Source organism: Melospiza melodia, chromosome Z (assembly GCF_035770615.1).
Source record: "Melospiza melodia melodia isolate bMelMel2 chromosome Z, bMelMel2.pri, whole genome shotgun sequence".
Taxonomy (NCBI): Eukaryota; Metazoa; Chordata; class Aves; order Passeriformes; family Passerellidae; genus Melospiza; species Melospiza melodia.
The window spans coordinates 37982048-37994960 of record NC_086226.1 but is presented as its reverse complement, the minus strand read 5'-3'; the positions used below and the strand labels follow the sequence as shown (position 1 = coordinate 37994960).

Genomic DNA, 12913 nt, shown 5'->3' with positions numbered 1-12913 from the left:
GAAGAAATGTGAAATTTTTCGTACAACAGCTGCTTCTCCTCCAACTGGCTGACAGGTTAGGTATGTCAGCCCTTTCCAAAAAACAAATGTATCCTATCTTCAAAATAAGATAGGTCACATAGGAGCCATTCAAAAACTTGGCTCTCAACAGATCCATAATCCAGGGGGATGAACCAACTACTGAATCATTTATTCCACTGTGAAGGCATGTGAACTTCAAAGAGAAAAGGAGGGGGAAAAAAAAAATCAAGCTTCTCAGCCTAGACAGTTTCATGCTAACTATAGCCATATATTGTTTTCTGCTTTAAATCTTTATGTCAGTCAAATGAAAACACACACACACACAAATTAAAACAACTAAAATAAATTATGCATGGAGAAATTAAGATTCAAAGCTTAAAATCAGCCTCTACTCACTAAGGACAATGCTGAGCAGCAATGTTCATTCCTCTCTTGGTTCATAGAAAAGACTGTACTACATTATTAAACCATTAATGGCATGCACATGTTAAAACAACAGAAAAACACAATTTGAACTAGTTAAATTTGGAGCTATGAGGACATGTAACTCATCCAGGATCAAATAATTAATTTAGTTTTATGCAAAAACAAGAACTGTGGCATACAGCAGAGACTTTATCAAGTTGCTATTTGTAAGCAGCAGACAGAAGAGGTTGATGAACCTATGTTTTGTTCCTTAAGCAGGACAGCAGCTTCACTGCAAGATCAGCACAAAGACTATTTCTATTATCAGGTAATGAGATAAATGCAAATAAAGAGATACACTCTTTGCTTCTCTCAAGCAAAATCAAGGTGCCTGTGGCTACCCAAAGACAGAATGCTCCCTGTCCTGAGCAAGGAAGCTCAGAAAGAGGGGCCCCTTGCACTGGCACTTGGACCTCTCTTTATGACTACGGTGCCCCATGCACAGGACTCTTCAAGACATCTCTGTATACTAAGCCCTATTAAATGCTTATTTGTTCCTATTCAATGTAAAGCATTTTTTGTTATTCTCACCAATTACAGTTCCTTTAGGAAAAACAAATATTTGACCAAACCTGCTTCCTTTTTAAATAAGAAGATACATAGTGATGTTCCGAACTTCTGAGGCTATGCAGAAAACCACAGGAAACAAACTTAAACACAAGCCTCTGCTTTCTAAAAAAGAAACTTTGTATTTCTGAGAATTTGACAGAGGAAGGACACATAATGGCCCGCAAAAATTAAGTAGCAGATAATTGTGTTTCTCCCCAGACTGCAAACCACTTCACCATACGCTGGGACTGTATGTGCTCATTCCTCAGCTATCAGACCAACTTCCTCCTATGAGTTGTAACAGCTGAAGGCTTTGGAGTGGATGTGGAGTGTATTTCACTTTTGTAAAGACGGCTAGGTATAAACTGCTCACGTTAGCTGATAAACTTGTGTCTGTCTCAGGCCAGACAGACACAAGTCTGATGTACTATTACTACTAGATTTTAATTAACCAGTGCTTCTAAATAGCATTTCACATTATCAGACAGAGAGGAACACAAAAGAGCAATGACAGCACTGATCAGTTTTTGTTCAGTCCTTCCAGTAAAGGAAGGTGCATTGGAAAGGGAGAGATTTGTTTTCCATATTATTTGGTTTGTTTGACTCAAATATGAGCTTTTCATCCTCACTGGAAGAAAAAAAATTACTCAGTCAATATATGAGGTCAATGAACAATCAGTCATGATAGCTACCTAGATACAAAGGCTCTTTTTTGTTCTTTTTTTTTTTTTTCAGCATAACTCAATAGCAAAAGGCTAAATGGAGAAAAACCATTACACAGATTTTTTTTTTGTTTACTGTTTTCACAGATCACATTTACAGTGTGAGCCTCTCCAACACATTCCCCAAATGTCTGGCAAAGAACCTTGCACTATTCTTCAGCTAAAAGACAGTTAGATATCTAAACAGTAGCTTCATGTTACCTGGCACACTTGTAAGTATAATCAGTTAAAGACAGGTGAATCTTTCTCTGTCCATACAAGAGAGGTGTTTTAGTCCGACAGAAGAACTGGAAAACTTTACTGCCTAAAAAGAATAGTTTCTTTTATCAGTTCCAAAATACCCAGCTGTGATGCTGTTGACTGTGACTAACTGAATTTGGCATAGTTTTAATAATCCTTCAGAGAAGAGAATTCTATTTGCTATATGCAAATACATCATCAGTTCAAATATTTGCAAGTATCAAATGATCATATTTGAACAAAAGAATTCTTTTAGGGTTTCCTACAGTCTATTCTTAAAGCACTCAGAAAACAATTTTACTGTACTAGCATTAACTAATGTTCACTCGCTGTGTAGAGATCAAAGTAGTTACTATACACAAATATCCCAACAACAACAGAAGAGCACTCACAGTTATTTACAACAAACTTCAACAGTCTCACCTACACAAACCAAAATGTTGCCTTTCCCTTCCCACCTCCAAAGCCACACACTTCAAATAAAGCCCACTCTGGTATGTGAAGCAAAGTGTATGGAGTAAAAGTATGATCTATTCACCCAAACAGCAGATGTAGTTAGAGACTAGAGAGTCTCAGAGAGGAATTTCCTAATACATACATGATCCTTTCCTCTTCAACTTAGAGTCCACTGCAGTAGCACAGGACAAATCTGGAAAATCAACCACTAGTAACACAGAACAGCCTAACACCTGGCATAAACCACCTTCACTGCCACTAGGATCACTGCACAGGCTTTCCACCTCCTGGCAAAATTGCTTTTCCTTATGCCCCAAACCACTGAGAGGAGGAGAACATAAAATAGTTTACTTGATATTACAAGAACAGAGGAAACATTTATGGGGTAAAACATGAAACAGCCTATAGATAGCATCTGGAGGGAAAACACTATTAACTTAACCCCCACACTCATTTTAGAAAACCCAGCCAAAACATGTTAAACATATTAATACATGACAGAAAAGTAGACGTGCAACAAATGGCTGTGTCTTCATTAATGCCAGATTACCATTTGGTACATTACCATTTTGTATGACCACTATGCAATACAAATTTATGCCCAAGCAGACACAGGCACAAGCACATTTCTCTCAAGTTTGCCTGAGTGCAGGATGCTGCATTCAAGCCGACTTCCATCAGCTGTAAAAGTACAAATAATATCTGTTTAGGTATTGTCAGAATCACAGCGAGATGAGCAACATCTGATAGAGCAGAAAATCTACTAGTATAAGGTTAACATTAAAACTGGAGATGAAAAGTTACATTTACATGAGACATTTGCATCGTGTGATTTTGGGGTTTTATTCACTTACAAGTGCCTTAAAGATGCATCATTGAATTAACAATCTAAATCAAGCCAGTGAATCAGTGTCTGTAGGGTAAAGAGCAACAAAGCATCCTCCTCCCTCTATACCTCTCTGTCCCCATCAGAGACATAAAGGCTTTCAGTCTTCCCTCTGACTCTGTAGGGAATCTCATGTAACATGTGTTCATGTAAGTAGTTAAAATGTATCTACAGTAGAAGGGGAGATGGGCAAAAAACCAAAAAACTTTCATATTAAATACAATTTCACACACACGTAGGAGAAAATAATTCAGAAAAGCCAAGTTAAGATTACAGACATAGCTGCCTAGATTGCCTAAATGAGACAATATGTATTATCTCATCTGGCAGTTTAGCATGACTGAAATGAAACATAATTTGCAATTGACGCCAACTGGCAGGAGACAAATGTTCATGGTAATCTTTGTGTTTTATTAAGAAAGTTCTTCTGTCTTAAATTACATGGAAAATGGATTGGAGGCTTTTGGTCTAAAAAGTACAAGGGTTGCAGATGCTACCCTGAGCTGTTAACTCAGAAAAATGTGTCTTGAGTTTTTACAGTTTAAAAGGACAAATCTAAAATTATGCCAGGTCAAATTGTCTACCCAGTACCTCTGTCTCCAAGAGCAGCCAAAAGCAGATGTCTGGGGAAGAGCATGAGAATAGCGTAATCGTTTAGTCATACTTTCCCCAAATATGCTTGTCTCCAATAATTTGCAGCTCAGGGACTTCCAAAGCCAGAGGTCATGCTTATGTATTTAATAATCCCTCACAGACTCTTTTTCCCATTAATTTTGTCCAGTTTCACTTCAATTGGTATAAATTTTCAGTATCCACAACATCCTGTGGAGTTACACAACTTAATATATGTGCATGACAAAATTCCTCTTTTTGCTATTCCAAACCCAACACCTGCTAGTTTCATTTTCATGCTCATTAGCTCTTGTACTGGGAGAGAAAATGAACAACTTATCCCTAAGCCCCTCACAACGCCATTCATGTTTTTATAAAAGTACCATCACATCCCAGTTGTCTCCTCACCAATTTAACTGCTGAAGAGAGTCATAGAGCTGAAAATAAGATCCTCATCACATCAGTAAGTATGAAGAGGATCCCATTCTGTTTCATTCTACATGATTAGAGCATCAAAACAAATATATTCTTAACTGGACAAACAAAATAGATGTGAAGTAATGAAAGGTAACCCAAAGAAAAGCAACAAAAATAACTGATGTACAAAACTCAGTGCCTGTGAAGTGAAAAAAAGCAGGCTATTATATAGCTAAAAAAACACAACAGATGAAAAATAATTACTTGCTTTGTCCTAGACAGATGTAGAATGAGCAACTGTAGTATCAAATTACTACAAGAAAGGAATTAATTGGTTAACACACAAAGAAAATTTTCACATGTCATGACGATGTTCCTAAGGAACTCAGTTCCTTAGAAAAAGTCACAGATGACAGATAGGGATGATCCTAATCTGAGACAGAAGAATGGGATAGATGATGCCATAAGGGCTCTTCTAGTCCTATCTTTATATGATCTTCTTGGGATGTCAGGTGGAATCTCTTCCTCTCAATGATTTAACAACAGCAAAACAAAAAAGCGGAAGGAGTAGAAGGTTAAATGGAGCTACAGGGTTGACTGCTCTGGAAAATAAGAAGTTACAACCTGCTCACAAATAAATTATTTGTTGAGACCCTTTCCTTGTCCAACTCCAAGGAGCCCGTGGAAAGAATGAGGGACCACCAGCCAAGAGTTGGACAAATTTTGCTGAAAACATGGACTTCTATTCTCTGACCTTGCCTGGAGATTCTTTAAATCTGCTTGAGAAGCAGAGGCATACTATGCAGAGTACACACATGAGTAGGTGAGACAGCCACAGTGCACTCTTAAGGATTGTTTACCTACTGTGCAATGCATGCAGTGAGCAACAGAAAAACAAGGTAAACTGCTGATACAGGCTAGTCAAACACCAAAAAAATGGACTATTCCTAAAGCTCTGTTTTAGACAGGACCTTCACTCTTTCATGTACCACTTTTGCAGTAACCAAGATCAAGAAAGGCTGGATATTTCCATACTCCAAATTCAGCTGCGATAAAAGACAAGGTCTAATTCAAGCTGCCAGGGCTGTCATGGAATGCGGTCTGGGCCACTTAGATGTAAAGATTGGTTGAAGGTAATTGCACTGATTTCATGCAGTCATGATCATGACCAATGATTGAATAAACATGTATACGCAACACAAACCTCATCCACATTCCTGCAAACTGGATACCTCTGCTAAATGATCTACCATCTCAGCAGTGCAATCAGCTGGGCAGTCTGTGGAACATCTTATATGCCAGCTGTCATGTACTATGTCTATTAGTACCTTTAAATGCCCCAAAACAGAGAAAAATGAGACCTTTGTTAACTCCTCAAAGGGAAACCACACCAGATAAAAACTAGTTGGAGAAAAATCAATGCACAGAGACAGAGAGAGAGAGAGAGAGAGAGAGAGAGAGAGAGAGATGAGATGGATGAGATGTGAGAATGCATGAAACTTTTACTATTATGCCGTATTCATCCCACCACTTATGTTAACTTAAAATTATTTTCTAAGAGCACAGAATCATATCCACAAATATGACTGAATAAAAAATTAAAATACATGTGACTATTTCAAATTTATGCAAAATAAAAGAATACATTACAGTATTAAAACTAGAACTTACATTTAAATTTTTCTTGTAACCTTTAAATTACTCAGACCTGCCTGTGCAGAATGGCATTCAGGTTTTATCAGGTGGCTATTCTGAAATAGAGTTACAATTGCCAAAATTTTCATGATGACTATGAATACCTACTGCCTTATTTTCTGAAAAAAAAACTAATAGAAGGCTGCAAGAACTGGAGTATTTGCACAAGATATTATCCATTTTTTTTTATTTATTTCAAGCATATTTATATTTCAAGCATATTTCAGTATGTACTATTCATCAGTATTAACAGTTGTGCAGAAAGATGCTGCCATTCTTTGCACAAAAGAACTCTATTGAGGTACTCTGTACAAATATCACTTTAGTTGACATGACTGTCACTCACTCTCCCTCATGGGAATAGAGAAGAGAATCAGAAAAGGGAAAATTAGAAAACTCATGACACTTTAATAGGTAAAGCAAAAGCCCTGCACTTAAGCAAAGCAAACAGAGAACTGAACTAATGCTTCACATGGGTAGGCCAGTGCCCATCAATCAGCAGTGGAGCTCCATCACAGGTAAAAGTGACTTGGGAAGACAAACGTCATCACTGCAGTCCCCTTCTTCTTCTTCCCCCAGCTTTATTACTGAGCATAATGCTGGTTTCACACCATAGGACTTGGTGTGAAACATCCCTGGAGCCAGTTGTGGTCAGCTATCATGGCTGTGTCTCCTTCCAACTTCTTGTTCACCCCAGTCTATTTGCTATCAGAGCATGAGAAGCTGAAAGTCCTTGACTTGGTGCAACTACAGCTCAGCAACAACAAAAATATCACTGTGCTATCAACATCAGTCTCATACTAAACACAAAACATAGGACTATATCAGCTGTTATGAAGGAAAATAACTCAGCTGAAATCAGAACATCAGTAAACTCCTAATATCTGATAGAATATGTACTCTTATCTGCAGCACCTTCTCTTCTGCAGGTACTTTAACAGCAGGAACAGTAACTATATTTACAACACTGCATATATATATGACTTATTAAACATAAAATAAAAAAACTCACCCCTTTATATGAAAGTATTTTTGGCAGAGCCTTCCCTCTACACACTTACTGTTTGCAGATGATGTACTGAAGTAATACACACATACTAAGTGACAAAACAAGAACACATAACCATTAAAGACAAATGTATCTACCTACATGTAATACTGGTGTATTATCACCACTACACACTTCAGTGATGAGGTCAGGTTTAGACAAATGAAAGTTCAATGAGAAGTCTGGAAAACTTGTTTACAATGGTGCCGGACAAAAGCCTTGCAAGCTGCAATTCACTGACCTATGTAAACTGATTTGGCTTTGAGATAATCTCCTAGTGAATACTATTGCAAAATCTATAAACACAGATGGCACCAACTGGCACCCTATCTGCAATCTCAGCAGAAGATCAAATAAGTACAGAGACTGAATTTATCTTCCCACATCACAGGTAATTCTTTCCAAACAGGTTTAAGGGATTATCATTGACAGCTGAACCAAGAAAGTCCTGTCACAGCTAACCAAAGTCTCAACCACCCTGAGAAGTCACACTGCTCAAACAAAACAGATTTAAAAACTGTATGGCTTTTAATAAAGTAATGCAACATTCAATTCAGACCAGGCCCTGGTTATAATTGCTACAATCACGATACTGACCATTTCTATTAGCAGTAAACTCATAGGATTTTCTCCTAAAGCACCCTCACAGAAAACCTTACTTGGGATCAAGAGGGATGAAAAGGCAGGCAAGCTACAGTCAAACTTTAAGTTAAAGTATCAGTTGTACTATTAAGGCACAGTATATTATTTTATCTACAAAACTTACTGCTATTGATCTGGAACAGAATGACAGCATTGATACTTATTGTAGAATTTCAGAAATTATCTACTATAAAGGCATATATGTGTGCAATGTCAGGCATCAGCAAGCAGGAAGATCACTTAGTCAACTCTAAAGCTACTACTGTTTGTATAATTAAAATCCAAAACATATTCATCAGTAAGATGTAAGATACCACATAGAACGTATCAGTCCAAAATACCTTTACCGTCTTTAAGATTACATGAAGTATTAAGATGAAGAAGACTGAAAACACAGCAGTGACACCAATGACAAAGGAGACTGAACAGCTGCTTCAGCAATATTGCTTCATTGATTGTTTCTCAGCAGTAGAAACTGTTAAAGGTGAAAAAAATCAGCTAAAATAAGCCTTCCTCAGGGGCTAAAACACAAAATTATGCTTTCTTCAAGACATTCTTTGCACTTTTCATAGTATTTCATTCTCATGGCTCCTCATTTAGTTCCTATGTTTTCCCCATGGGCTTCAGAGAAACCCTTAAAGAAACCCCAACCAACAACATCTAAAACAAAATACATAAGAAGTATTTTAGGGAACAAATTGCAGCAGCATTCCTCTCATGCATCAATGTCTCAAATATTCTGGATTCTCCTTTGAAGAATCCACATCTAAGTTAACTATAGAGCTCTAAACTGAAAAAGACAGTATGATTATGAGAACCAGAAGACAATGAGAACTGGAGAAATTAATTTTTAGCAAAAGACCCTGCTTTTTTTGTTTTTTGTTTGATTTTTTAAATCACATTAATGAATCAGAAACCGGAACCTACTGATTATGTGAACAGCACAACAGTCCCTAAATATCTTTTGCTGTGATTTATTCATACTCGGTCATGGATGCATATTGTAAGTGTCCAACTGCTACATATATTGCCACAGTTCACAATTTCAGATACGCTCCCAATCCATTCACAGGGATTGGGTACATTTACAATCAGCTGTCTGCTGTTGCAGCAAATTTATAATTTAATTAATTTTCCACTGTGCATTTAGTTTTCTTTGGAATTACCTACCACAAAAATGTCTTTTAGGAAAATACTTCTAGGAAAACTGATTACTCTCTGATTAACTGATGTTGAAATACTTATTCATGGTTAATGTCTCACCTGCTAGAGTTGTAAAGAGAAACAAAGGCAAATTAAAAAGAAATTAAGACCTCAGATCTGCAGGTTTTTTTCCCAAAATGCCTCATCTTCTGTCAGCAGTACAACATGACAATATCACTTTTCTTACAAGACAGCAAAACAGTACCTGTTTAGACAATTTCACAGTATCTGGCCACATCTCCTGAGCAATTTTAAAAGGCAAGGGATAACAATACTATTTTTTTTTAAACTGGGCTTTACAAATACCTTACATTCAGCTTTATTCCAATTCATCCATATGTATGTAGGACAGTGATTTTGGAAAAATGCATCCTGTTAGTTCTACTTTCCCAGGGCAGATTTTAGGCACCACAGCTCGGGAGAATCCTATCAATTTTCAAGAAAGCTAGAGAAATAGAAGGGAAAGCTGAAAAGCCAGAAGGGAAAAGTCTTTGGTATTATTTTAACAGACTTGTCAACTACAATCACATCAGCAACTGTCTTTGCATCAAAAAAGGGCTCTGAGAGTCAGTAACATCTTACAGCAACTTGCCACCTCTTTCCTTGTTCCCAAATGAGTTCAAAATGCTGACTCCCCCAAAATTATTTATCTTGTAGGCAGAAAGCAGAGGCATGGGAACTCTTGATAGGGAAGGGAGGTACTGAAAACACAGAGGAAAGCAGGACAAAGGAAGACACAGAAAGCCCTTATTCACAGAGAAGGAATGGGGACATAAAACTGTTTCTCTTATTGCTACCAGCAGTGAGAAGCTGAGCACTGCTCTCCTCCCCACAGGCTGGATGGTGTGAACGGTCAGCCAACAAGAGGAGCTGTGTGTGCTTGTGCCTGGGCACAAACACACAAACACACACCTGCATGTAGGAAGTGAGGACAGTTAGGGACAGCGGGGCAGCCATCCTCACCCTCCCACTTTAAGCTTTAACAAATAGCTCTGAGGCAAACAGCAGTTTCACCAGGGGCTCTTTCTATGTGGAGAGACTCTTTCCTTTTCATCTTGTAACAAGCTAGTTTAAGATGCTGAGGGTAAAATTCCTAGAAACTGTTTTTTTGCCTGATTTATTTTCCTTCAGATTTGCAGAAATCTTACATTAGCTAGGAGCTGCCATCCTGTGTTCAACACGTCCCCTGCATTGCAACCACCACTTCTCTTTTACTGGGGAGCCCTCCAATGAGTACTCAATGTCTAACAGAGTAGAACCTTCTGGAAACACAAATTTTGATGAATAATAATTCTGTTCTCCAACACACTCAAATAATGAATCATTTCATTTTCATGTAATTATTATTGAAACAGCAATGTCTACATCATAAGCAAAATAAAACACCAAGTTTCTTGCCTGGCTGCCAACTAAACAGTCACCTGCAGCGCAGCCAGGTTCTGCAGATGCAACAACACAACACTGCAACAGCAGTTAATAAGTCATTGTCCTACTGTCTTATAGAACACCACAAGCAATCTTCACAGCTACAAGCTAGAACACGAAAAAGGATCATGGCAATTATTGGCTTCCTTTCAGTCTTTGCCAGCTGTACTTCTGATCCTAACTTACCAGCCCAGCACAATCAAGACTGTCTTAGAAGATGTGGAGGAATGATGCTTTGATTAAGTAAGTAGTAAAAATAACTGTAACATCCTTACACAGCAATGCTGCATCCATTCCCAGGGATTTACAATCGTAAAAGCAAATGACACACTACTACTACTTGCCTGACATGTGGGTACATCATCATGCAAACATTTCCCAGAATGCTTAATAAAAACAGACGATTAACTAAAAAAGAGATAAAGTGGGCAATTTCCTCCATACTGATTAAACCCACTGCATGACTCAGAGGGAGAAATCCTGTGAAAAAAGCAGTGTTGTGATTAAAGCTGAGGTGGCTGCAACTAGCGTATGGAATGAAAAATTGAGCAATGGTCCCATGAAACCGTGTCTGAGATAAAACCATCTCATTAACAACCATCTTAACAGTCTGCCTATACCCTGACCTAACAATGCACGAACATGGATAGAATACTCAAGAAGATCCCAGAGATTAATTTGGTTTATATTTTTGTAGTATGTTTAGAAAAAATAAAATGTAAGGTCACTGACATTTCCCAGTTAGCCACTCTTTGTGCACAGCATAAATTTAGGTCTCTATGAATTACCATAAGAGGCATAAGGTTTCTGTCACCAAAGCAAACCATTGGAAACAACAGGGCCCCTTGCACGTATGAGCTTGAGCAGTCAGAATCCACTGCAGGATTGGGACCAAGAAGACATCTTCATTAAAGGATCAGTAATGGTGCCTAAAAATGCTTCCCTCAGAAAGCCAAACCTTGTTAATAACATGTATAATATTTTCTTCTGGATGAGGTCAGCTGGAGCTCTGTAATTGTGCTCATTTATTCCTACTAATACATCTCTCATTAGGACGCACACATTCGCAGGGACTCGTCTGCTTAGTTCTGGCTTGGCGTAAACTTACTATGATGGTGCAACACTGCTGCTCTGCCACCAGGTACTGGCAGCGTGTGCACTTGTCTGGACACGTCACTGCCAGCCCATGCTGCTTTACTTGATGTTGCTCCAGCGCACCCACAACTTCTGAATTATGGGATCCAATCTCACCGGTGTGTCACTGGGTGCCTTTGGAGTGACACCTAAACTACCAAAAAACTGCACGAGTAACCTGTGCCACCGACTTCCTGCCTTTCCCTGAAGGGCCCTAAAAAACTAAAATACACCCATACATACACGCAGACACACACATCCCTTTCTCAAAAACTGGTCCGAGAAACACGACGGGTATGAAGAACTCGTGTCAGCGATGTGAAGGCACCCAGGTGAGCTTTGAACGGCCGCTCCCAGAGGCAGTTCGCGGAAAGTCAGGAAGCTCCCGTGCCCGCGGGGAGAGGCTGCAGGTGCCCGGGCCAGGGCAGCCAGAGGCGGCCCGCCTCCCGCTACCCGTCCCGCACGGAGCCGACCGGGGCCCCCCGACGGGCGGTGCCCGCCCGACCCGGCCCCGCCCCGCTCCTCGGGGCGCGGAGGGAGCGCGGCCGCCCCGCGGTGCCGGACGTGTGCGCGGAGCACGGCCGGGCGTCGCGGAGCCCCTCCCGCTGGCCAGAGAGAGCCGCGTCCCGCCGAGAGCGGGGCTCGGCAGGACCGCCGCGCGGGAGGGAGGGGAGCGGGGAAGGAGGGAGCGAGGGAAGGAGGCAGCCTGGCGGCCGCAGGCGCCTTGCCGGGTCGCACCCTGGGTCCCCGCCGCGCTCCTCGCGGGGAAGGCGCCCGGGTGCCGTCCCGCTCCGCCGCTGCCCCGGCGATCGCCGGGCGGCTCTCGCCGGCGCCACAGCCCCGTCCGTGCCGCCACCTCCGCGCTGTACCCCGTCCCGCCGCGGCTGTTCCCCGGCCTGTCGCTAAGGCTACAGCCCTGGCCCAGGAGAAGCAGCCGCCCGGCCGCCGCTCGTGCAATGAATGGAAGCGCAGCCAGCGGTCCAGGTCCTCCCTCCCGTCCTCCCAATCCCACACAACTTCAGCGGTGCCGCTGCCTCACCGCTCTCGGGCAGAGGCGGCTCCTCCGCGCTGGGGCTCCGCTCTCGCCGCCGCCTCCGGCCCGCGCCCCGCCGGGCTCACCCTCCTCCGCTCCCGCCGCGACCATGCACCGAGGGAGAAGGAATGGGATCCCGGCGAGGGCCGACCCGGCCGCCCCCAGCCAGAGGGAGGGAGCCGCGGCGAGGGGCGGGGAGGGACGGGACGCGGGCGCCCTGCCCTGCCCAGGACCGGCCCCCTCAGGCTGACGTCCCCCGCTCCCACACCGCCGGCCGCGGGGGAGCGCCCAGAGCGGGGCCGGGCGGGAGCCGAGCCGGGGCGTGGAGGCACCGCGGCCATGGGCGGGCTGGCGTGCCCCGGTCG

At 41.7% G+C, this 12913-nt stretch overlaps 1 protein-coding gene across 4 annotated transcripts in view; it reads right to left on the bottom strand.

Moving 5' to 3' along the window:
• LHFPL2 (LHFPL tetraspan subfamily member 2) overlaps window positions 1-12695 on the bottom strand; it is a 119589-nt gene extending 106894 nt beyond the window's left edge. Inside the window, exon 1 of one of the 4 annotated variants that reach the window (XM_063180491.1) lies at window positions 12635-12695. The gene's annotated coding sequence lies outside the window, so the exon portion shown is untranslated. The other 3 variants (XM_063180495.1, XM_063180490.1, XM_063180492.1) reach the window with 3 other exon arrangements.
• Between the last annotated feature and the right edge of the window lie 218 nt (window positions 12696-12913).